Source organism: Sinohyriopsis cumingii, chromosome 14 (assembly GCF_028554795.1).
Source record: "Sinohyriopsis cumingii isolate HCF-2022 chromosome 14, ASM2855479v2, whole genome shotgun sequence".
NCBI lineage: Eukaryota > Metazoa > Mollusca > Bivalvia > Unionida > Unionidae > Sinohyriopsis > Sinohyriopsis cumingii.
In genome coordinates this window covers 103,421,239-103,444,778 of record NC_142974.1, presented here as the reverse complement: position 1 = coordinate 103,444,778, position 23,540 = coordinate 103,421,239, and the positions used below count along the sequence as shown (strand labels likewise).

At 32.8% G+C, this 23,540-nt stretch overlaps 1 long non-coding RNA gene across 1 annotated transcript in view; it reads right to left on the bottom strand.

Annotated features, from left to right (window-relative positions):
* Positions 1-3,297: 3,297 nt before the first annotated feature.
* Positions 3,298-23,540, bottom strand: part of LOC149784527 (uncharacterized) — a 32,864-nt gene continuing 12,621 nt past the window's right edge. The window contains exons 3-4 of the long non-coding RNA XR_016413888.1: positions 4,193-7,632; positions 3,298-4,138 (exon numbers count right to left, since the gene is read on the bottom strand). This is a non-coding gene — a long non-coding RNA (uncharacterized LOC149784527). The remainder of the gene's footprint in view (positions 4,139-4,192; positions 7,633-23,540) is intronic.

Genomic DNA, 23,540 nt, shown 5'->3' with positions numbered 1-23,540 from the left:
ATGTACATATAGTATATTTATTATGTACATACAGTATATTTATAATAACAATAATAATAATAATAATAATGAGGACTTTGTATAGCACCTAATCTTTAGCTCCAAGCGCTTTACAACATTAAACGACACCTATAAGATAATAAAACATACAATATGATTAAAAAACAAATACCATGAAATTAGAAAACATTTAAAAAAAACATGCTGAGAATATTTAAGGTAGTATAGTATATTTATCATGTACATATATTATATTTATCATGTACATATAGTATATTTATCATGTAGAAATAGTAAATTTATCATGTACATGTAATATATTTATCATGTACAAATAGTATATATGTCATGTACATGTCATATATTTATCATGTACATATAGTATATTTATCATGTACATATAGTATATTTACTGGAATATTTAATTATTCTCCATTACACTTAATACTTTCATAGAAAATCATTCACTTGTCAACTATTGGCCACATCATGGACAAATATGCATATTTTATAATAAATAACTTAGAGACTGTGTTGGACTTATTTCCATCAGTGTTCAAAATTAGTGCCTGACTACCAGTCTGACTGGGGGCCCCGAGTGGTGGAGTGGTCTATTGCGCTTTCTGTTACGGATCACTGCCATCTCACCTCTGTCTGTGTGGGTTCGAGTCTCAGTTTCGGCTAATGTGGGTATGTGAGAAAGCTTGCCAGTAACTTCTCGTGGGTCTGTGGTTCTTCCTCCACCATTAATACTGGCTGCCATGTGTAGCCTATCGTGTGCTGAAAAATGGCATTAAACCCTACAACAACAACAACAACAACCAGTCTGAGTTTCTTAGTTGGATCAACAAAACTGTAAAGTATCTAGACCAATTAGCCAACAAAAACAGCAAAAACTATTACAAGTTGATGAAAATGAAATTGGAATAACAAGTAACTATTCTGATGGATAAAATTAAAGTTGCTGGTGTTTCATGCCCGAGATATATATTCTGATGGATGAAATTAAAGTTGGTGGTGTTTCATGCCTGAGATAAATATTCTGATGGATGAAATTAAAGTTGGTGGTGTTTCATGCCTGAGATAAATATTCTGATGGATGAAATTAAAGTTGGTGGTGTTTCATGCCTGAGATAAATATTCTGATGGATGAAATTAAAGTTGGTGGTACTTCAGGCCCGAGATAAATATTCTGATAGTTGAAATTAAGCTGGATGAAATTAGTTAAAGTTGGTGGTACTTCAGGCCTGAGATAGATATTCTGATAGTTGAAATTAGTTAAAGTTGGTGATACTTCAGGCCCGAGATAAATGTTCTAAAAGACAAAATTACTTAAAGTTGTTGGTACTTGAACAGGACCAGGACAAATGTCATAAAGGAAAAAATGATTTTAAGTTAGTGGTACTTCAGGCCAGAGATAAATATTCTGATGGTTGAAATTAGTTAAAGTTGGTGATACTTCAGGCCTGAGATAAATGTTCTAAAGGACAAAATTACTTAAAGTTGTTGGTACTTGAACAGGACCAGGACAAATGTCATAAAGGAAAAAATGATTTTAAGTTAGTAGTACTTCAGGCCCAAGATAAATGATCTCAAGGAAAACATGATTTAAAGTTGGTGGTACTTCAGTTCTGAGATAATCTTTTTAAAAGCTGCTGGATCTTCAGGCCTGAGATAAATGTTCTAAAGGACGAAATTATTTAAAGTTGGTGGTACTTCAGACCTGAGATAAATGTTCTAAAGAATGGAATTATTTGAAGTTGGTGGTACTTCAGACCTGAGATAAATGTTCTAAAGGATGAAATTATTTAAAGTTGCTGGTACTTGAGGCCTGAGATAAATGTTCTGCAAGAACACGATTTTTTAAATGTTGCTGGTACCAGCCTAGGATACATGTTCTGAAGGGCCACAAACCTTTTAAATTTGCTGGCAATTCAAGCTTGAAATACATACAGAAAAGGGAAAACCACTTTCCATTCATGGCAAAACTGTATTGTTTGACACCATACTACATGGGCATTGAGTTACCATCAATCATAATGTTATGATTAGTATGTTTTGCAATGTATGTTTGTTACATCATAACCATTTGCTGGACATGCAAAGCACCTACGTAATTATTCTCTCTAAAATGACATAGGAATATCACACACAATTATTCTTTATAACTTAACCATTTTGTGTAATCTGTGATATCGTATAATTAACAGTTCTGTATATGATACAACTTTCCCATCCTCACAGTAATTAAAAACTGGTACTGTATATATACCTGCTTACAAGTCAGAGGCAACTAAAAACTGCATAGACTGTACTTACATCTCATGCTGTACAGACCGTACTTACCATCTCACCCTGTATAGATCGTACTTACCATCTCATACCACATAGACTGTATTTACCATTTAACACGGTATAGACTGTACTTACCATCTCGCACTGTATAGACTGTACTTACCATCTCACACTGCATAGACCATATCTTCCATCTCAAACTGCATAAACCATATCTACCATCTCAAACTGCATAAACTGCATCTGCCATCTCAAATGGCATAGATGAGATCTACAATCTCAAACTGCATAAACCTTATCTACCATCTCACACTGCATAGACTATATATACCACCTCAAAATGCATAAACCATATCTAACATCTCACACTGCATAGACTATATACCATGTCAAACTGCACAGACTATATCCACCATCTCACACTGCAAAGACCACATCTTCCATCTCACACTGCATATATTGTATCTACCATCTCACACTGCATTGACCATATATACCATTTTATAATGTACTGGCAGATATGGGTCTATAGAAAAGTCTGTAGGAAAAAGTCCATGTTGTTTCCAGTTGCACCAGACTTATAAGTGAGTATATATGGTAATTTAAACTGCTGTTAAAATTTAATCGAAAATTACATAAAGCACAGAGGGGCCCCAAGTGACCAAGTGGTCTAAAGTGCTCTCTATTACGGATAACTGCCATCTCACCTCTGTCTGTGTGGGTTCAAGTCTCGGATTCAGCCAATGTGGGTATGCGAGAAAGCTTGCCAGTAGCTTCTCATGGGTCGGTGGTTCTTTCCAGGGTTTTTCCGGGTTCTTCCTCGACCATTAATAATGGCCGCCACGTATAGCCTATCGTGTACTGAAAAATGGTGTTAAACCCTACAACAACAGCAACATAAAGCATAGAATAATCCTTTGGATTATAGACTTAATATTCTCTTCATAATTTCTTTTGAATTAACAAAACTCTGACAAGCAAGTTTTGCAATTTTGCCTCAGATTTATTGAAGTTACATAGATAAACTGCTTGTTACAAATTATAGTCAGATGTATTGAAGTTACATAGATACATTTCATTGCCTGTTACAAATTATGTATTGAAGTTACATAGATACATTTCATTGCCTGTTACAAATTACATTCAGATGTACTGAAGTTACAGATACATTTCACTGCCTGTTACAAATTACATTCAGATGTAACTGAAGTTACATAGATACATTTCACTGCCTGTTACAAATTACATTCAGATGTAACTGAAGTTACATAGATACATTTCATTGCCTGTTACAAATTACATTCAGATGTATTGAAGTTACATAGATACATTTCATTGCTTGTTGCAAATTACACTCAGATGTACTGAAGTTACATAGATACATTTCATTGCCTGTTACAAATTACATTCAGATGTAACTGAAGTTACATAGATACATTTCATTGCCTGTTACAAATTACATTCAGATGTACTTAAGTTACATAGATACATTTCATTGCCTGTTACAAATTACATTCAGATGTACTTAAGTTACATAGATACATTTCATTGCCTGTTACAAATTACATTCAGATGTACTGAAGTTACAGATACATTTCACTGCCTGTTACAAATTACATTCAGATGTAACTGAAGTTACATAGATACATTTCACTGCCTGTTACAAATTACATTCAGATGTAACTGAAGTTACATAGATACATTTCATTGCCTGTTACAAATTACATTCAGATGTATTGAAGTTACATAGATACATTTCATTGCTTGTTGCAAATTACACTCAGATGTACTGAAGTTACATAGATACATTTCATTGCCTGTTACAAATTACATTCAGATGTAACTGAAGTTACATAGATACATTTCACTGCCTGTTACAAATTACATTCAGATGTACTTAAGTTACATAGATACATTTCATTGCCTGTTACAAATTACATTCAGATGTATTGAAGTTACATAGATACATTTCATTGCTTGTTGCAAATTACACTCAGATGTACTGAAGTTACATAGATACATTTCATTGCCTGTTACAAATTACATTTAGATATATTGAAGTTACAGATACATTTTATTGCCTGTTACAAATTACATTCAGATGTATTGAAGTTACACAGATACATTTCATTGCCTGTTACAAATTACATTCAGATGTCCTGAAGTTACATAGATACATTTCATTGACTGTTACAAATTACATTCAGATGTATTGAAGTTACATAGATACATTTCATTGCCTGTTACAAATTACATTCAGATGTATTGAAGTTACATAGATACATTTCATTGCCTGTTAGAGATTACAGATTATATGAATTATTAATCCTTCCATGCATCATCCAGGTTAAGGACAGAAAATGTTGCTGACCAAAAATAATTATTCCCCACTGTTATCAAACTATAATCCATAACACTACTAATCCAACTGTAAAGGGATTTCTGATGTAATTATTTTGCAAATCATCAATAACATTTCCGTACTAGTCCCTAATCAGCATTGGAGTCTACAGGTTTAGCCAATATAATGAACAAATTTCTGTAGGGACAGTCACTAATATGTGACCTTACAGTTTATTCCCATTTTATTAGATTTGTAGATCAGATAAGAAAATTATTTAAATAACATGGGAATGTGTAAAAAAAGTTATATCTTGTAACACTGTGAAATAGACATTAGAGGTCTTCTTAGCAAGATCTCCACATGGGTTGCCATGACAATCTTTTAACACTTACCATACAGACCCATATATTAGATTCAGATTTAAACAGTAATAGAACTCCCCTATATTTTTGGCCTCTGATATTTTGCCAACACCATAATGGTCAACAAAACCTTGTACAGATTGTTCTGCAGACAGTACCAGTAAGCACTGAATTCTGTCAGGCCAAGTTTTCAGTCATTTTCCTATTAGTACAAAAGTGGATGAAACACTGAAATTATAATGTAGACTATTATTATTATTATTATTATTATTACTATTATTATTATTATTATTATTATTACTATTATTATTATTAGACTATAAGCTAGGCCATGAATGAGTGGATTTTCTTAGTGAAATAAATGTTATAATTCATTCAATGAAATACAATAAATATTTTCATTGCCGAGTCATTATAACCTAGAAATCTGAAATATTTTTAGATGCTTGCATGGTGTATGGGTAAGTATGTCGCATCCAAGTGAATCAAGTTAAAATCCAAATATCTGCATATACTTTTCTCTTCAATTGTTTTTTTGTTATTGCAATTTGCTCTTCTGCTTAGGAAAATTACATTACTACTGGCATTTTCCATGCAAATGTAAACAAAACAAAGCGGAACATAAGTGGAAATCATAGTGAGTTAGAATATGAATGAAATTTAAGGGTAAGCGTCTTCTACTACTGTCACCCTTGAGCCAAGGTGAAAATGTATAAAACTTTATTAAAGATTTCTAATACAAGCAACATTTTTGCTATATAAATTTTTTCAATATCTCAAACCAAAGGGCTAAATGAATATGAAGTGGACTTGCATACGATTGTGGAATTACAAGTATGTGAATGTATAGATTGTTATAGCTAAAGGCTGCAATTGTTCAATACGAGTCAAACTACAGTGTCAACCAGAGGTCAGTCGGAAGAACATTAAAGATATCAATCTATAAACAATTAATTACTTAAATGACCAGTGGAAAACATACTTGAAAAATAACCCATTATTGATTTACATATGTAAGACAGAATTTGTTTTTATGACTGGACATGTGGAACTCTACTGCTAAACTGGCTAAGTCCACCCATGTTAATGTTTTAGTCTTGAGTACCTTTTTACTATTAAAAAAATCAAATAAAACAGCAATATGACACAAATGCTCAGCCAATATAATGTAATTGATTGGCAAAGTTCCAAGTCAAACAGGGGCAATAACTCTGTTAAATTTTATCAGAAAAAATGAAAATCAAACTTGACCAAGGCATTCTAAATGTAAATCATCATACCAAAAATAGTTTACATCTGCATGTCCTTCCAAGTTATGGAACTGTAATTAAATTAGGACAAAGAGATACAGGTTACACCATACACCACCTCCAAAGATATGGCAGTGAAGATTTTAGGAAAGAAACGTTTTCTTTAACTGATTAATCAAGTGAATAGGCAACATCAGGCAAGCAAGATGCTGATGAACTGTATCATTAACCCATCAATCATTACTCATCAATTTTAGCATGTCAGCAATTAATCCATCAATCAAAAACAACTGATGAATGAAAAGAAAATAGTTAAATTTTAGCCTAGAGTTTCAAAAAATAGAGTCCCACCATACAGATATCTGACTAGCAAAATCTTCAACACCAAATACTTACAATGATGATAAAGATGATCATATAATTAGAAAAGTGACACCTGTGTCACACTATGCTCCAAATATATATTAGGGATGTAGAAGCATAGCTCCAAATATATATTAAGTATGTACAAGTATTGCTCCAAATATATATTAAATATGCACAAGCATATCTCCAATTATATATCAAATATGTAGAAGTATAGCTCCAAATATATATTAGGTATATAGAAGTATAGCTCCAAATATATATTAAGTATGTACAAGTATTGCTCCAATGATATATTAGGTATTTAGAACTATAGCTCCAAATATATATTAGGTATGTAAATGTATAGCTCCAAAATATATATTAGGTGTGTGGAAGTATAGCTCCAAATATATATTAGTGTAAAGATCAGCCCCTCACTTGCAAGGGGTGTGGGTTGGTTGGTGGATTTTACCTTCATTCAAGGTGTCCACTTTATTTGGTTCTCGTTATCTAGGAGATGATCACCCTCTGTGTCATTGCCCAGATCGAGTAAACTTATAGGTAGAACAGAGATCTGAGCAGATATATAGTACAGAATAACTCAAGCCCCTGTACGAAAAGAATCAAAATTTAATCAATTACATAAACACTGGAGATAATACAATACATTAGGAAGATACACTTCTTTGGAATAAATCTTTCACCGAATTTCAAAACACAAATATATTTATAAAAATAGCCAATCTGTTTTACTGATAGAATTAGTCATCATATGATCGAGTGAACAATCGAAGTTGTTGCCTTGTACAATTGCATAACCTGCTTAGCTCTAGTTCCCTCCAATTTCATTGTAGCTGTGCTGTCTTTTTGCCCCTTCCTTTTTCTTTCTCCTCTCCAAACTTTCTACTTCTTTGCCTCTCTTTGGTCCTCATTCTTTGTGTGGGTAGGTGGTATGTAAGCATGTAGATACACAGCTAATTTACTGCGTTAGTGCGCAGGTACATCTGATGATACGTCAGAAGAGCTATTTCCCCTTTTAAAATAAACAAAAAGCAGCCTAAAGTTTCCGTTGGCTATCCTACTGTGAATAGATCATTCCTCCCCTTCTCGTTATCAGATCTTATTATTCTGCATTCAAACAGATACCAAAAGCTATTTATATATATAAACTCAACACAGTTATACTCGTATCAAGAGAATTGATTTACGACTTTAAACAACTAAATTCATGCACATATTATCAAATAATTCAAGCAAAATATTATACTGGCATTCTTTATGCACATATCTGTGCTTTCAACATTTTCCCGTACTACCACCAAAATTGTGACCATTGAACTTTTTGACCACTGGTCCCTTGAACAAGTGTTTTACGTGAGAAAATATCTTTCAAATTCGTCTCTAAGTCCACATACGTTTACTCAGCAAAGATTAAATTAGATTTTTCGATGTGGCGATATTTAATCTAGGAAATTTAGTGTGGGAAACACGCCCCTTATTTAGCTTAACCAATCAGGATTAAATGTATTTACTGCCTTTTGTAACTAGGCGCCAAATCTGGGGTCAGTTTGACCTTCTACGTTACGACTAATGGTTTTGGACAATTTCAATTTTGACAGTTCCACTATGAAATTGAAGTTTAACCATGTCCCTAATAGTCCGTCTGGCCGCTATATAAACAAAAGTTTAATTAGCCTCACTACCATCCCGACCAGACATTTAGAAATTCTTGCAGTATAGTGATTTAACAAGCACCTCTCTCCCTAGATCTAATTAATTGTTCTCTGGTCTCAAACTAATGCGTTCTTTATAGATCTACAGAAATTTACCCCCTCACAATTAGGTATGTAGAAGTATAGCTCCAAACATATATTAAACATGCACAAGTATAGCTCCAAAATATATATTAAACATGCACAAGTATAGCTCCAATTATATATTAGGTATGTACAAGTATTGCTCCAAATATATATTAAGTATACACAAGTTTTGCTCAAAATATATTGTTACGAATTGTACATGAATACAGATATACTAGTTTCATGTCCAGATGGGTAGTTTGAGATTATGTTAAGATGTTTTGCCAAAGAATGTTCTGTATAATTTATATTATGCACAACGTTTGTTTTGGAAGCAATTTATGTATTGGAGGCACCTCCAGTGTGTCATATCATTGGTTTACATTGTTTCAATGCTGTAAATCACACATATAATAGTTTCATGTACAGATGGATATCCTGAGACTACGATAAGTTCGATGTATTACAAAACAAATGTTCTGAATGATTGATATTATGTACAATGTTAAATGTATTTTATGATGTATGCCATCTTTCTTTTGGAGGCAATTTATGTAATGGAGGCACCTCAGATTTCCAACATGCGGTGTATGCAATCATTATTGAACACCAATAAACTGTTGATATAACTAGTTTTTAAGTAGAATAAGTTATGCTCAACAAGAAGATAATGCACTTACCTTCTCCTGCAGGGATAATGCATTGGGATGGTGCATGTTCTAATTTTCCCGCACCACCAACTTGCTTGGAGGCCAACTTTTGCTGTTTATACGTATGCCATTAGGATTTTAGTGTTTCATTATACATTTGTGATTAAGATTGTAATAATATAATTAGCATTTAATGTTTGTTTTGAATCTCAATAATTTAACCATATTTAATATTTATTGAGTCTTAAACATTTGTTAGCAATATAATATGTACTATTCTGGCAGAGTGTTACACTGTGAAGAGCCACTGAAGGTTATAAATATGGATGTCATGCACACAAGTCAGATTCCCTTCAACTTGCATAGGGTTCGTATGAAAATGCAATATATAAAGTATAATCAGCTTCCAAAAGTGACAATATTAGAAAATATACATTCATTTCTGCAATATAAAAATTAATAGTAAATTTCTGTACTAAGGAAAATCAAAGCCAAAGATAAAGCATTGAGTACTTTTATGTAGGGATATAGGACCTCCATAACGCTATTTCAGTACATTTGTATGACTTTATATTTTTGTCGTAAAAGAAATGGCCACCTGTTTCGCCTGTTAATTCTATTTGAATCCGTTTGTATTGGGATTTTAATGTTACCCCTACGAGTATTCTTAAATTAATATAGTAAATTATATTTGATCAATATTATTATTTAATACAAATTGTTGAGACTGTTGGTTATAATTATATGTACATTCTGTTATATTAATTTATTTATTGACTAGGAAGAGAATAGGTGAATTCTATTACATGTATACTGATTTGTTTAGTTGACATTTAAAGACTAAAATAAATCCTCTACTTTCTCATTCAGATTTGATGTTATTTATATACTTAGATAAACAATTTCCTCACATATAAGTCGCTAGTATAAGAAGCCATTATTTCTACAGGGATTTCGTCTGTTATCAGACGGTTTTCTATGTACTACCAGTACATTATACTATTGCAACCAATTCAAGGTCTCAATTTAAGGATTGTCTAAGTTTCGAAACAGCAAGAAATTCTCTAAATATAAGTGAGCTTGTGCGGGAAATTAAACCAGGGTGAGCATGTTACAATACATTAAGCATATATAAGTATTGCTCCAAATATATATTAAGTATAGCTCCAAAATATGTATTAAGTATAGCTCCAAAATATGTATTAAGTATAGCTCCAAATATATATTAAGTATAGCTCTAAAATATGTATTAAGTAAGGCTCCAAAATATGTATTAAGTATAGCTCCAAATGTATATTAAGTATAGCTCCAAAATATGTATTAAGTATAACTCCAAATATATATTAAGTATAGCTCCAAAATATGTATTAAGTATAGCTCCAAAATATGTATTAAGTATAGCTCCAAATGTATATTAAGTATAGCTCCAAAATATGCATTAAGTATAGCTCCAAATGTATATCAAGTATAGTGCCAAAATATGTATCAAGTATAGCTCCAAAAATATATATATATATATATATATATATATATATATATATATATATATATATTAATATATATATATTAAGTATAGCTCCAAAATATGTATCAAGTATAGCTCCAAATATGTATTAAATATAGCTCCAAAATACGTATTAGGTATAGCTCCAAAATATGTATTAAGTATAGCTCCAAAACATTATTAAGTGTAACTCCAAATATATATTAAGTATGGCTCCAAAATATGTATTAAATATAGCTCCAAACATACATATATATATATATATATATATATATATATATATATATATATATATATATATATATATATATATATATATATATATATATATATTAAGTATGCACAAGTATAGCTTAAATTATACATTAGGTATGTGAAAGTATTGGTCCAAATATGTATTAAGTATGCACAAGTATAACTCCAAAATATGTAATAAGTATGCACAAGTATTAACTCCAAAATATGTATTAAGTATGTACAAGTACAGCTTAAATTATATATCTGGTATGTGAAAGTATTGCTCCAAATATGAATTAAGCATGTACAGTCCAAAATATGTATTAAGTATGTGCAAGTATAGCTTAAATTACATATTAGGTATGTACAAGTATTGCTCCAAATATGTATTAACTATGTACAGTTCCAAATATATATTAGGTATGTAAAAGTATAGTTCCAAATACAATACCATAAATATATATCCTTAAATTGAAAAAATTCAATACTGCAGAAAAATTGCATAGTTTAAACCTTAAAATCCTAAAGGCTCCATCTTCACAAAATTGTTTACCAAATTTTTATTTTTCAGTTGGTGAAGTTTACATTAGCTACCATCTTTGGGTGAGACACATTCCATGATGATAACCTATATTTGAAAGATTTTGTATTTGGTATCTGTTATTTTATCTACAGAGTACAAAATTTTAATGTCTGTACATTTTATCTTTTATTTAATAATAATAATAATAATAATAATAATAATAACAATAATAATAATGAGGACTTTGCATAGCGCCTAATCGTTAGAAGCTCTAAGCACTTTACAACATTAGACAACACCTATAAGATAAAAAAAACATATAATGATATGATTACAAAAACAAACCATGAAATTAGAAAACATAAAAAAACATGCTGAGAATATTTAAGGTAGGAAACTTTATTAGGTCTTTAAGTTTGTTCTTGCAGTCGAAATAAGTGTGTTCTGAGAGCACTCTTGAATGGGATCACTGTGTCTTTGTGTCTAAGTTCAGTGGGCAATCCATACAGTGAATAAACTTTTAATATCATTACCAGATATCCTTTTTATTATATACAGTTTACAAAATCTTTATATTTTTACCTATTACATTTCATATTATATAGTGTACACATTTTTTCCATCTTTGCCAATTATCTTTAATTTTATATATAATGTATACATTTTAATAACTTTACCTACCGTATCTTATTTTATATACAGTGTACAATTTTTGTCTTTACCTGTTATCTTTTATATTATATACAATTTACAAAACAATTACAATTGTACATATTCTCTTTAATTTTATATACAGTGTACACATTGTGTTTTTACATCTTTGCTGATTATCTTTAATTTTATATATAATGTATAAATCTGAATAACTTTTACCTACCGTATCTTATTTTATATAGTGTACAATTTTTGTCTTTACCTGTTATCTTTTGTTTTATATAATGTACAATTTTTTAAAAATTTTACCTACACGTATTCTCTTTAATTTTATATACAGTGTACAGTTAGTTTTATATATTTACCTGTTTTCCTTTACTTTATAGACAGTACAAAATTTTAATAACTTTACCTGTTATCTTTTGTTTTATATAGTGTATAGAATTTTAATATCTGTAACTGATATCTTTTATTTTATATACACTGCACAGAATGTTAATATCTTTACCTGTAATCTTTTGTTTTATATACAGTGAACAGAGTTCTAATATTTTTATCTGTACCTTAAATAACTTTATGTTTACATTTATTTAAAAAAGTTTTATCCAGTAAATGTTTAGGTCAATTCCATACAATTATTTAGAAAGGTTTATCCTGCAATATTTTGGGCAATTATATTTATTTAGAATGGTTTATCTTGCAAATGTTTTGGGCAATTCTTTACATTTATTTAGAGTGGTTTATCTTGCAAATGTTTTGGGCAATTCTTTGTATTTATTTAGAATGGCTTATCTTGCAAATGTTTTGGGCAATTCTTTACATTTATTTAGAATGGTTTATCTTGCAAATGTTTTGGGCAATTCTTTACATTTACATCTTTATCTTTCATCTTTTCTTGTGCAGAACTTCATGTCTAAATTTATTTTGTAAGATTTATCTTTCTAATGTTGTTTGTCCAATTCTTCACATTTACAATTTAAGAACTGACATTAATTAGCACCAAACAGCCATTAATGGTGCTGACATGCTGTTCAACCCAAATACATACTTAGTACATATGCATTCCAAATAGCCATTATGGTGCTGACATGCTGTTAAACCCAAATATATACTTAGTACATATGCATTCCAAATAGCCATTTTGGTGCTGACATGCTGTTCAACCCAAATACATACTTAGTACATATGCATTCCAAATAGCCATTATGGTGCTGACATGCTGTTCAACCCAAATACATACTTAATACATATGCATTCCAAATAGCCATTATGGTGCTGACATGCTGTTAAACCCAAATATATACTTAGTACATATGCATTCCAAATAGCCATTTTGGTGCTGACATGCTGTTCAACCCAAATACATACTTAGTACATATGCATTCCAAATAGCCATTATGGTGCTGACATGCTGTTCAACCCAAATACATACTTAATACATATGCATTCCAAATAGCCATTATGGTGCTGACATGCTGTTAAACCCAAATACATATTTAGTACATATGCATTCCAAATAGCCATTATGGTGCTGATATGCTGTTAAACCCAAATACATACTTAATACATATGCATTCCAAATAGGCATTATGGTGCTGACAAGCTGTTAAACCCAAATACATATTTAGTACATATGCATTCCAAATAGCCATTGTGGTGCTGACATGCTGTTCAACCCAAATATATACTTAATACATATGCATTCCAAATAGCCATTGTGGTGCTGACATGCTGTTCAACCCAAATACATACTTAGTACATATGCATTCCAAATAGCCATTATGGTGCTGACATGCTGTTCAACCCAAACACATATTTAGTACATATGCATTCCAAATAGCCATTATGGCGTTGACATGCTGTTCAACCCAAATACATACTTAGTACATATGCATTCCAAATAGCCATTATGGTGCTGACATGTTGTTAAACCCAAATACATACTTAGTACATATGCATTCCAAATAGCCATTATGATGCTGACACGCTGTTAAACTCAAATACATATTTAGTACATGTGCATTCCAAACAGCCATTATGGTGCTGACATGCTGTTCAACCCAAATACATACTTAATACATATGCATTCCAAATAGCCATTATGGTGCTGATATGCTGTTAAACCCAAATACATACTTAATACAAATGCATTCCAAATAGCCATTATGGTGCTGACATGCTGTTCAACCCAAATATATACTTAATACATATACAACCCCATGATGCATGTGGTTTATTTTGTTCAAATCTTTAGGTAGCACTTCATACCTCTAACAACTAAAGAATATACTCTTCATTCACTCAGATTACCAAAAATACAAATTTAATTTTGACCTGCATGCCCCTCTGGCCCAGGCCGAGTAATCATTCCTTTGTAATGATCTTGTCACAGCTATTGTCACACCATCGTCAATAAAGGAAATCTGACCTTATGCTAAATTGCTAACAGACAGGTGACATTTGAACCGCCAAGAGGTCGCAGGTCACAAAACAATACCCCCTACTAAAATAACTGCTGCACGTGTGGACAATATTGCAAAAAAGCACGAATGGTTGGTTTCAATCTAAGTGGGCAGGAGAAGATTATTACAGGGTGACAAAGAACCAGAAATTTAACAGCAGTAAAGAAGAGAATGCTCATTCTATTAAAGACATCTGTAATTATGGGCAATATATTCCTTCTGGAGTACCCAAATTTAGTGACAATATGCCTTAAATTTAAATCTGACCTGGTGTCGGTCAAAGAATAATGATTGGAAAAATAGGCATATTATGAAATTAGATCATTGGAATAAGCAACATTTAAATTCTGTTGCATATATGTGTCATTTCTCAACAAGGATCTTTTGGACAAATGAAAGTTGTGATTTAAAAGAACAAAATGTAGCATACAATTAGTTATTTTCTGGAAATAGGTTGACCAGGAACCAGAAATATAACAGCAGTAAAGAAAAGGATGCTCATTCTATTAAAGACATCAGTAATTATGGGCAATATAGTCATTCTGGAGTATCCAAATTTAGTGACAATGTGCCTTAAACATACAACGGACCTCAGGTATCAATCAAGGGATAATAATTAGAAATGAGTGACATAAATGCAAAATAAAATATAAAAATTAGCATATTATGAAATTAAAAATTTAAAATTTATATTGAAATATGGAATGACTTTGTATAAATATGTAATTTCTCAACTAGGAATTTGCCTTTTGGACAAATGTGATTAGAGAAAAAATTCTTAAGAAACATTTAAATTATTTCCTGGAACCAGTGCACTAGTTTTCCACTGATAGTCTTAATAAGTTTAATTAATTCAGCCTTAATGTAAAAATAAAAGCAGATCGTGTTTTAACCTCAAATTTTACTATGTCTTCCTCCATATGTATTTCATATATATTTATGTATATTTATACCAGCTATGTATTTAAAATGCATGGTTTCAAAGAAAATTCTGTATGATTATAAAGGTGCCAATTTTTTGGTAGATATAAATCTAAGCTTAACTTCAGTCTTTCTAAGTGCTAAGGAAATAAATTTTATCTTCTCAATGACAATCATCTGTCAATTAATAAACACTTTTAAAAGATTTTTATTCCTTGAGATGATACGTGAGCTATATGCAAGGTCATGGAAGTGCATGGCGTTAATATCGCATTTATACATGTCAAGAATATTTTTTGTCTCACATTGTTCAGAATAAAAATGTGAGACATGACCCTTATGCTGGTGGCAGGTGGTATATGATAAATCTTTGATACAAGCTCAGACTGGTGTGCATTTTCTCATGTGACTCTTAGCAGAATATCTATTCCCACAACTTAGGTCAATTCACACAAAAATGTAGGTTAAAAACCATTGTGCTGCTGATTATATCTACAATAATAGCTGACCGAAATTTATCAAATTTGTACCAAACTGAAGATTACAGACTCCTCTAATAAAAGATAACACAATTCACCAAACAGTTTGAGCAACGGCAGGATATAAAAAGTGGAATAAATGTTGGGCTGTAATTGAGTACTCGCACCTGCCATCACAATGTGTACATCCACAGGAAGTACTCGTCACTTTTTACAAGTCTTTTGGAGCAGCATAGTATATATACATTGCTGATAGTGTTTATCACTGTGTTAGTGGTTCTGGTTTTGTAATCAACTTCTATCAATAAAATTATTTTCTGAAAAAGATTGCCAGAGTTGGGAAGTATGCTGTTAAGATCAAAGTTTTGCTAGAAAATGACTTCCTGCGGAGTTAATCAACTAAAGTAGTGGGAAAAGGACTTCCACCTCAGTTCATCAACTTGTGCAGTAGAAAAGGACATGCAGCTGAATTCATTAACTGATGTTGCAAAAAAGGATTTCAGGTGAATTAACTGATATAGTAGAAAAGGACTTCAGCTGAATTCATTAATTGATGTACTAAAAAAGGACATAGGTGAATTAAGTAAGTGATATAGTAGATAAGGACTACCAGCTGAATTTGTTAACTGATCTAGTAGAAAAAGGACTTCCAGCTGAAATCATTAACTTATAAAGTAGAAAAAAGGACTTCCAGCAGAATTCATTGACATACTAGAAAAAGGACATACAGCTGAATTCATTAACTGATGTAGTAGGAAAAGAGCTTCCTAATCCTAAACACATAGCCATAATGTTGCTAACCAGAATGTCACTCTGCCATCTGAGTTGCCACCATAAAAATTATACTTCCCTCTTGCTTTGACAGGGGAGACAAAAATGAGTACCTGAACAATATGCATGGCCATCAGTGGCATAATTGGAATGGTACTGCTATGGGAGCAACAAAATAAAAAAAAGTTGTGAATATCCTTTGGAATCATTGCAAATACTGCTTGACAAATCACTTACCCATAGTACTGGGACTTGAGTTTAGGCTCATCTCCTACACATCAGTCCATACCTGATGTTTGATCAATATCACTTAGTACTGGGACTTGAGTTTAGACTTATTTCCTACACATCAGTCCATACCTGATGTTTGATCAATATCACTTAGTACTGGGACTTGAGTTGTTTTTAGGCTTATCTCCTACACACCAGTCCATATCTGATCTTTGATCAATATCACTTAGTACTCAGACTTGAGTTTAGGCTTATTTCCTACACATCAGTCCATATCTGATCTTTGATCAATATCACTTAGTACTGGAACTTGAGTTTAGGCTTATTTCCCACACATCAGTCCATATCTGATGTTTGATCAATATTACTTAGTACTGGGACTTGAGTTTAGGCTTATTTCCTACACATCAGTCCATATCTGATCTTTGATCAATATCACTTACTACTGGGACTTGAGTTTAGGCTTATTTCCTACACATCAGTCCATATCTGATGTTTGATCAATATCACTTAGTACTGGGACTTGAGTTTAGGCTTATTTCCTACACATCAGTCCATATCTGATCTTTGATCAATATCACCTAGTATTGGGGCTTGAGTTGAGTTTAGGCTTATCTCCTACACATCAGTCCATACCTGATCTTTGATCAATATCACCTAGTACTGGGACTTGAGTTGATTTTAGGCTTATCTCCTGCACATCAGTCCGTATCTGATCTTTGATCAGTTTCACCTGTGCAGAGGAATGGACCATTCCATGATATTTCTCTTTCAGAATTGAGTGAAGTAACATTTTTCCTTGCTAACCAGCCAATACAATGACAGCTTGCACATTAATTTCTAAAACAAATTACATGGATGCAAACACATATCATGAAAAAAGTATTTTCTTTTTAAAAAAAACATTCATATCATTGTTTATAAATCAGGGGTTATCACTTATCTCAAAACAAACCAATGAATGCTGATCTTGTCAGAATAGATATTTGAATTAAACAGTAGGAATTACCAGTCAGTTTAGAGAAGCAAAAATCAACTACATCAATATCAGCCAAAGAAAATTATAATCAGCTAATGACTGGTGTTTCCTAGGATAACACTGTTTTGTTGGGTAATAGGAAAGGTCATAAAGAGGTCAATATATCTAAAATAGCTACCTGATATATTAGCACCAGTTTAGATGGAGACAGGCACTGCTGTGATAAGGATAATTTTAGGTGTGAGTAATTGATAGTGATTTATTTTCTCTAAATTATTGATCCCTCTGGTATGTTCTACAATATTTTCCATGATCCTGATAGATCTGGTCTAAAGTGACAATGTACCCAACATTCATTACACAAAACAACTCTAGCACATAAAACTTTCTTAGTTTCACTTAATGGACAAATGGATGAGTCTTTTTTTAATCTGTCTCTCTTTTGATATTAAGAATACCTTTTACAGCTGCATTCAATGGCCATCTGTCTTGCTCAGCAATGGAGTCATGGAATTCATGACACTGTAACTCACCTAGACTTTTTTCTTAAAAGAGAAATTAACCTCAATTCATAAATCAGCCTGCATGTATCCTGGATGCATCAGCCAACACAAAAGGATGAAACCCTCAAAGGGGTCACTAGAGCGGGACGGCCTGGAGAATGGGCAAATGTTATTTCTATTGGGCAGGTGCTCTTATCCTAGAATGATTAAATTTTTGTTTCATCATCGTTTCATCTTTTGCCAAGATGGAGTTGAACCTAGGACACAGAGGTGATTAATTCAGTTCCCAGCTCTTATTTTGACAATCTGTGATTTACAGAAAGGAAAGAACTTTAAATTTGTTACCTTATTTTATTTCAGACAAAAGAGTTGACAACCCCACATGTGGAGATCAAAATTAAGAATGTTTTCCTGTTTTGTTTACTTTTGAAAATGTGTGTAAATATAGACAGGAAAAGAAACTGAAGAAAAACTGCTTATGATGGTAAACATTTAATGACATAATCAAAGATAGTGAGTATCTGCATGCAAAAAGTTTTTGGGAGAAGCAGAATTTGCATGAAAAAAGCAGTTTTAGGGAGCTGCCAAGTTTGCATGGAAAAAAGCAGTTGTTGGGAGCTGCCAAGTTTGCATGGAAAAAAGCAGTTGTTGGGAGTGGCAAAGTTTGTATAGAAAGAAAATCAGTTTTTGGGAGAGGCCATGTTTGCATGAAAAAAGCAGTTGTTGTGAGAGACCAAGTTTACGTGGAAAAAAGCAGTTGTTGGCAGTGGCAAAGTTTGTATAGAAAGAAATCAGTTTTTGGGAGAGGCCATGTTTGCATGAAAAAAAGCAGTTGTTGTGAAAGACCAAGTTTGCATGGAAAAAAGCAGTTTCTGAGAGAAGCAGAGTTTGCATGAAAAAAGAAGTTGGGATATGTCAAGTTTGTATGGAAAAAAGAAGTTGTTGGGAGAGGTCAAGTTTGTATGGAGAAAAAAAAACAGTTGTTGGGAAAGGCCAAGTTTTCATGGAAAAAAGCAGCTATTGTGGGAAACCAAGTTTGCATGAGGAAAAATCAGTTATTGGGAGAGGCCATATTTTTAATAAAGCAATTATTGGGAGAGGCCATGTTTGCATGGAAAAAAACAATTGTTGGGAAAGGTCATGTTTGTATGGAAAAGAAGTTGTTAGAAGTGGTGTAGCTTGTGGTATAAACATGATCTTCAATAATGTCATAAGATTTTTCAGTGTTGTAGACAAAACAACCATCACTGAAAATTAAAGATGACAAAAGACTCATTTCACTTGAGCAATTTCTGCGAGACACCCAATCGACCAAATGAACTACATTATATATATTTTACTACTAACCATGGAAAGTATTAATAAAACTCATTCTGGGGGCCCTCGAGTGGCCGAGTGGTCTAAAGTGCTCTCCATCACGGATCACTGCCATCTCACCTCTGCATGGGTTTGAGTCTCGGGCTCGGCCAATGTGGATATTTGAGAAAGCTTGCCGGTAGCTTCTCGTGGGTCGGTGGTTCTTCACGGGTTCTTCCTCCACCATCAATACTGGCTGCCATGTATAGCCGATCATGTGCTGAAAAATGGCATTAATCCCAATCACAACAACAAAAGCCATTTTGAGAAAAAAGGGCTATCTTAGAACAACTGTCTTGAGAGATCAGATTCATAATACACAGATTTCTGGATTATACATGTAATTTAGATTTTTAACATAGCTTTAACAATTTTCAGTCATATCTCTACGATGTCCAGTTTGCCAGTTTATAGTGATGGGACATGTCAGTGCACAGGGGCATCATGCCGCAGACATGTAGGATCATGTTCTACCCAGTCACATTATCCAGACCACAGGTCAACTAGTCCTAATAGAAACCTCTTAATGCCGAGTGCCACACGAGGCAGTTGCTAGTATCATTTTTCTAAGGCTATGACTTGGCTGGGGTTTGAACCTGTGATCTCCTACATCCAAGGTGGACACTCTAACCACTTAGGGTACATGTGTGTTATCTGGATTATACAGTGTTATTGTTATGACATGCCATGAGAAACAGCTCCTGACATTTAAGTAAAAGGTATAGTAGCATCAATTGGAAAGCTCCTGAAATACAAATTGGACTTTAAAGACCTGTATTTTGGAATGCCACTTGGTATGAATGACCACATATTTCATGCATGAAAGAACTGTCTTATCTTTTTGGATCACCTCTAATGAAAGATGGCTGGTCTTGAAAGGACACTTCCCCCACCATCCCAATGTCCAACTCTGCGGAAACCAGTGTCTCACTACAAGCTTGTACAATGATGGATACATCACCTCCATCTCCACGTCTGACTTGCAAAACATTTCAACTTTAACACATAATCGGATGATGCCACTGCCACTGAAATTGATACCCAGATGTAACAATGGTGTATAAGAGACACAAACCATGACTAAATAGTGCTGTGCAAGATTGATCCCAATCCTGACTTAATTTGTCTCACCACCTACATCCAGTGCCCCAATGCAAGGTCATGGTGGGGTGGGGGTGGATATGAACTGCATATCTGAGTTCCTCTTCTTATGCCAATTATCTTTTTATGTAATTGGGGATGTCAAGAGTTTCCAATTTGTGATCCATTTCTAGGGAAAAGAATACACCTGTCAGCCAGCATCAATTAACAGAACCTGAGTTAGTCTTGCATGTCTGAATACTGTTTCCATGGTAATCAACAAGCAATTTTGACAACATTTTATTCCAAAATATTCAAAGAAAAGCCAGAATATTTTTGGTTTATTTCACCTGCTGACGCCTCCCAGGGGCTAAATGGGTGTGAGAATCTAGAAACAAAAATATGTGTTTTACCAGTTTACATCAATGGAGAGGGGATGGTGCCTTCTACCAGGTTTAACATCTTTATCTAATCCTGTAGCATGGTGCACAGACTCACCAGTCACCAATCATAATATCCCCAATTAATTTTTCTGAATGTACTGGGGTTACAATGTTACAATAAACACCATCCCATATATATCTGCATATTATATTTTTACCCTCGTTAAATTCAAACCCATCCCTACTAACATCAAAGCTACAAAAAAATGTGTCCTGTACCTCAGCTCAGGTAAAGAGTTCAGGTTGCAAGGAGAAATGACAGATAGCTGAAGGTACAGACAGACAGACATTACATATCATAATATACAAAATACAATGATAATTAAAAACACAACACACATATACAAGTGCATTCATGCAGACATACATATGTACATACAGGTTGCATCTAAAGAAAATAGAATTCAAGGATAAAGGAGTTTTTCAGAAATGATGATACTTTAGGATGATCTTATCACTTCATACTGACCAGAGGTCACTCCCTGTCCAAAAACCTGCAAACAGCAGATGGCACACTGCAAACAATAACAGGCTGGACAGTGGTCATTATTTTTTCTTTCATGTTTTGGAGGGCTTCTTTACAGGACTCATTTATCACCATCAGCACATGGTGCTAAATTAATTTGCCCACACAATTAATTATTCTCTGACCCAATGTAAATGTCAGCTCAGACTAGACCCAATTCCAAATATTTCTGTCCAACAAGGCTTCTGTAGAATGCAGCACCCTGCCTTTTTTCAAAATTATGGGATAACACAAATCTTTTAGAAATGTCTTGAATAGAAATTTATTTGATGCCCATGATATGTCTTGCACTTTTGTTTAAAAAAGATCAGACAAAACCATTAAAAAAATTCCAGTCAAATAATCTTGATTTCTCAGTGTCACATTATTATATGCAATCATTACATGTAGTATCCAACCAATTAGAAGCAATTAGCAGGGGTCAATTGCGCTGTCATGTATATTTATAGTGAAACACTTTGAATCTAACAGATCTTTATTCCCAGATTTAATATAATTTCAAGATATTTAAGCATTATACCATATGAGAAGTTGTGAAGATACAATTAAAGAAAAACATTATAATACAATATAAGGTTATCTAAAAATAAAAAATTGGTACTAATGGGTATTTTTTTGTATCCACCAGAAATACAACCCTACAGATCACATATTTAGGGTATGAACTGCAAATTCTATATACTGTGAAAAAAAGGAAGTTTGTATGCACTTTATTATAAATAGTAATTAGACAAAATCTAAAATATCATTATATTCATTCATTATTTTCATGTTTGATATAGCTGCAAGTGGATTAATAAAATAACCCCAAGTCCATCACATCATTTGTGTCATGCCAGCATATTTGGACTCTTGTGTTATAATTTTGTTTAACTACAACCATTGAGGAGTGACAATGATGTGTAGAACAGGTTATCTGAAAGGAGATTATGCATAAAATGGAAGGTACAGTAGAAAGTGTTGGCAAAACCTCCCTTAACTTTTGTTCCTACATGATAAGAAAAGACCCAAGGGCCAAAAGGAACAAAACTCTGCAATTACTACACATTACATATACAATTATACAGATTCACAAATGTCCCCCCAACCCAATGATCCTCTCTACAGGGGTTGGATACCAATCTGTAAATCACTGTACACATCAAAAGATTACAAACCTAAATCATATCCCATGGATTCAAGTCTCTCTTTTAAACAATGTACAGCAAAGTGTGCCACATCTAGATGGGCAGTATCACACACTTGTGTTTTCTTTGAAAACAACATATATATATATATATATATATATATATATATATATATATATATATATATATATATATATGTATCATTATAGAGTATTGTCAAGTGTGGAATAATGTACTCTCCTTATCTTTCATACACCATATACTCACACGTCTAATCGCGCTGCACACTACACCGACGAAGTTATGGTATCGCATAATGTATCAGGATATCTGGGTCTCTGCAGTTTGCCAAGAGTAATCAGTAAAATAAACACCATAGACCCTGACTTGTTGGAGAATGATGTTCAAAGATCTGGATCAATGATGTTTGCAAATGATCAAGCCTTACATGGATATGTACATACAATTTATGTTTATATTAAATATCAAGACGTACAGGACATATACATACAATTTATGTTTATATTGAATAACAAAAAGCATTTATTTTGTTATCTGGAGAATGTTAAAACAGTTGCCATATGTACTCAAATGTTCCATAGTCCAAAGAATGTTTTTCTATCCTGCATTAATTTCCCATGCATTAAAGTGTTTGTTAATTGTCACCACAAGCTCTCATACAAATGACAGCGTCTC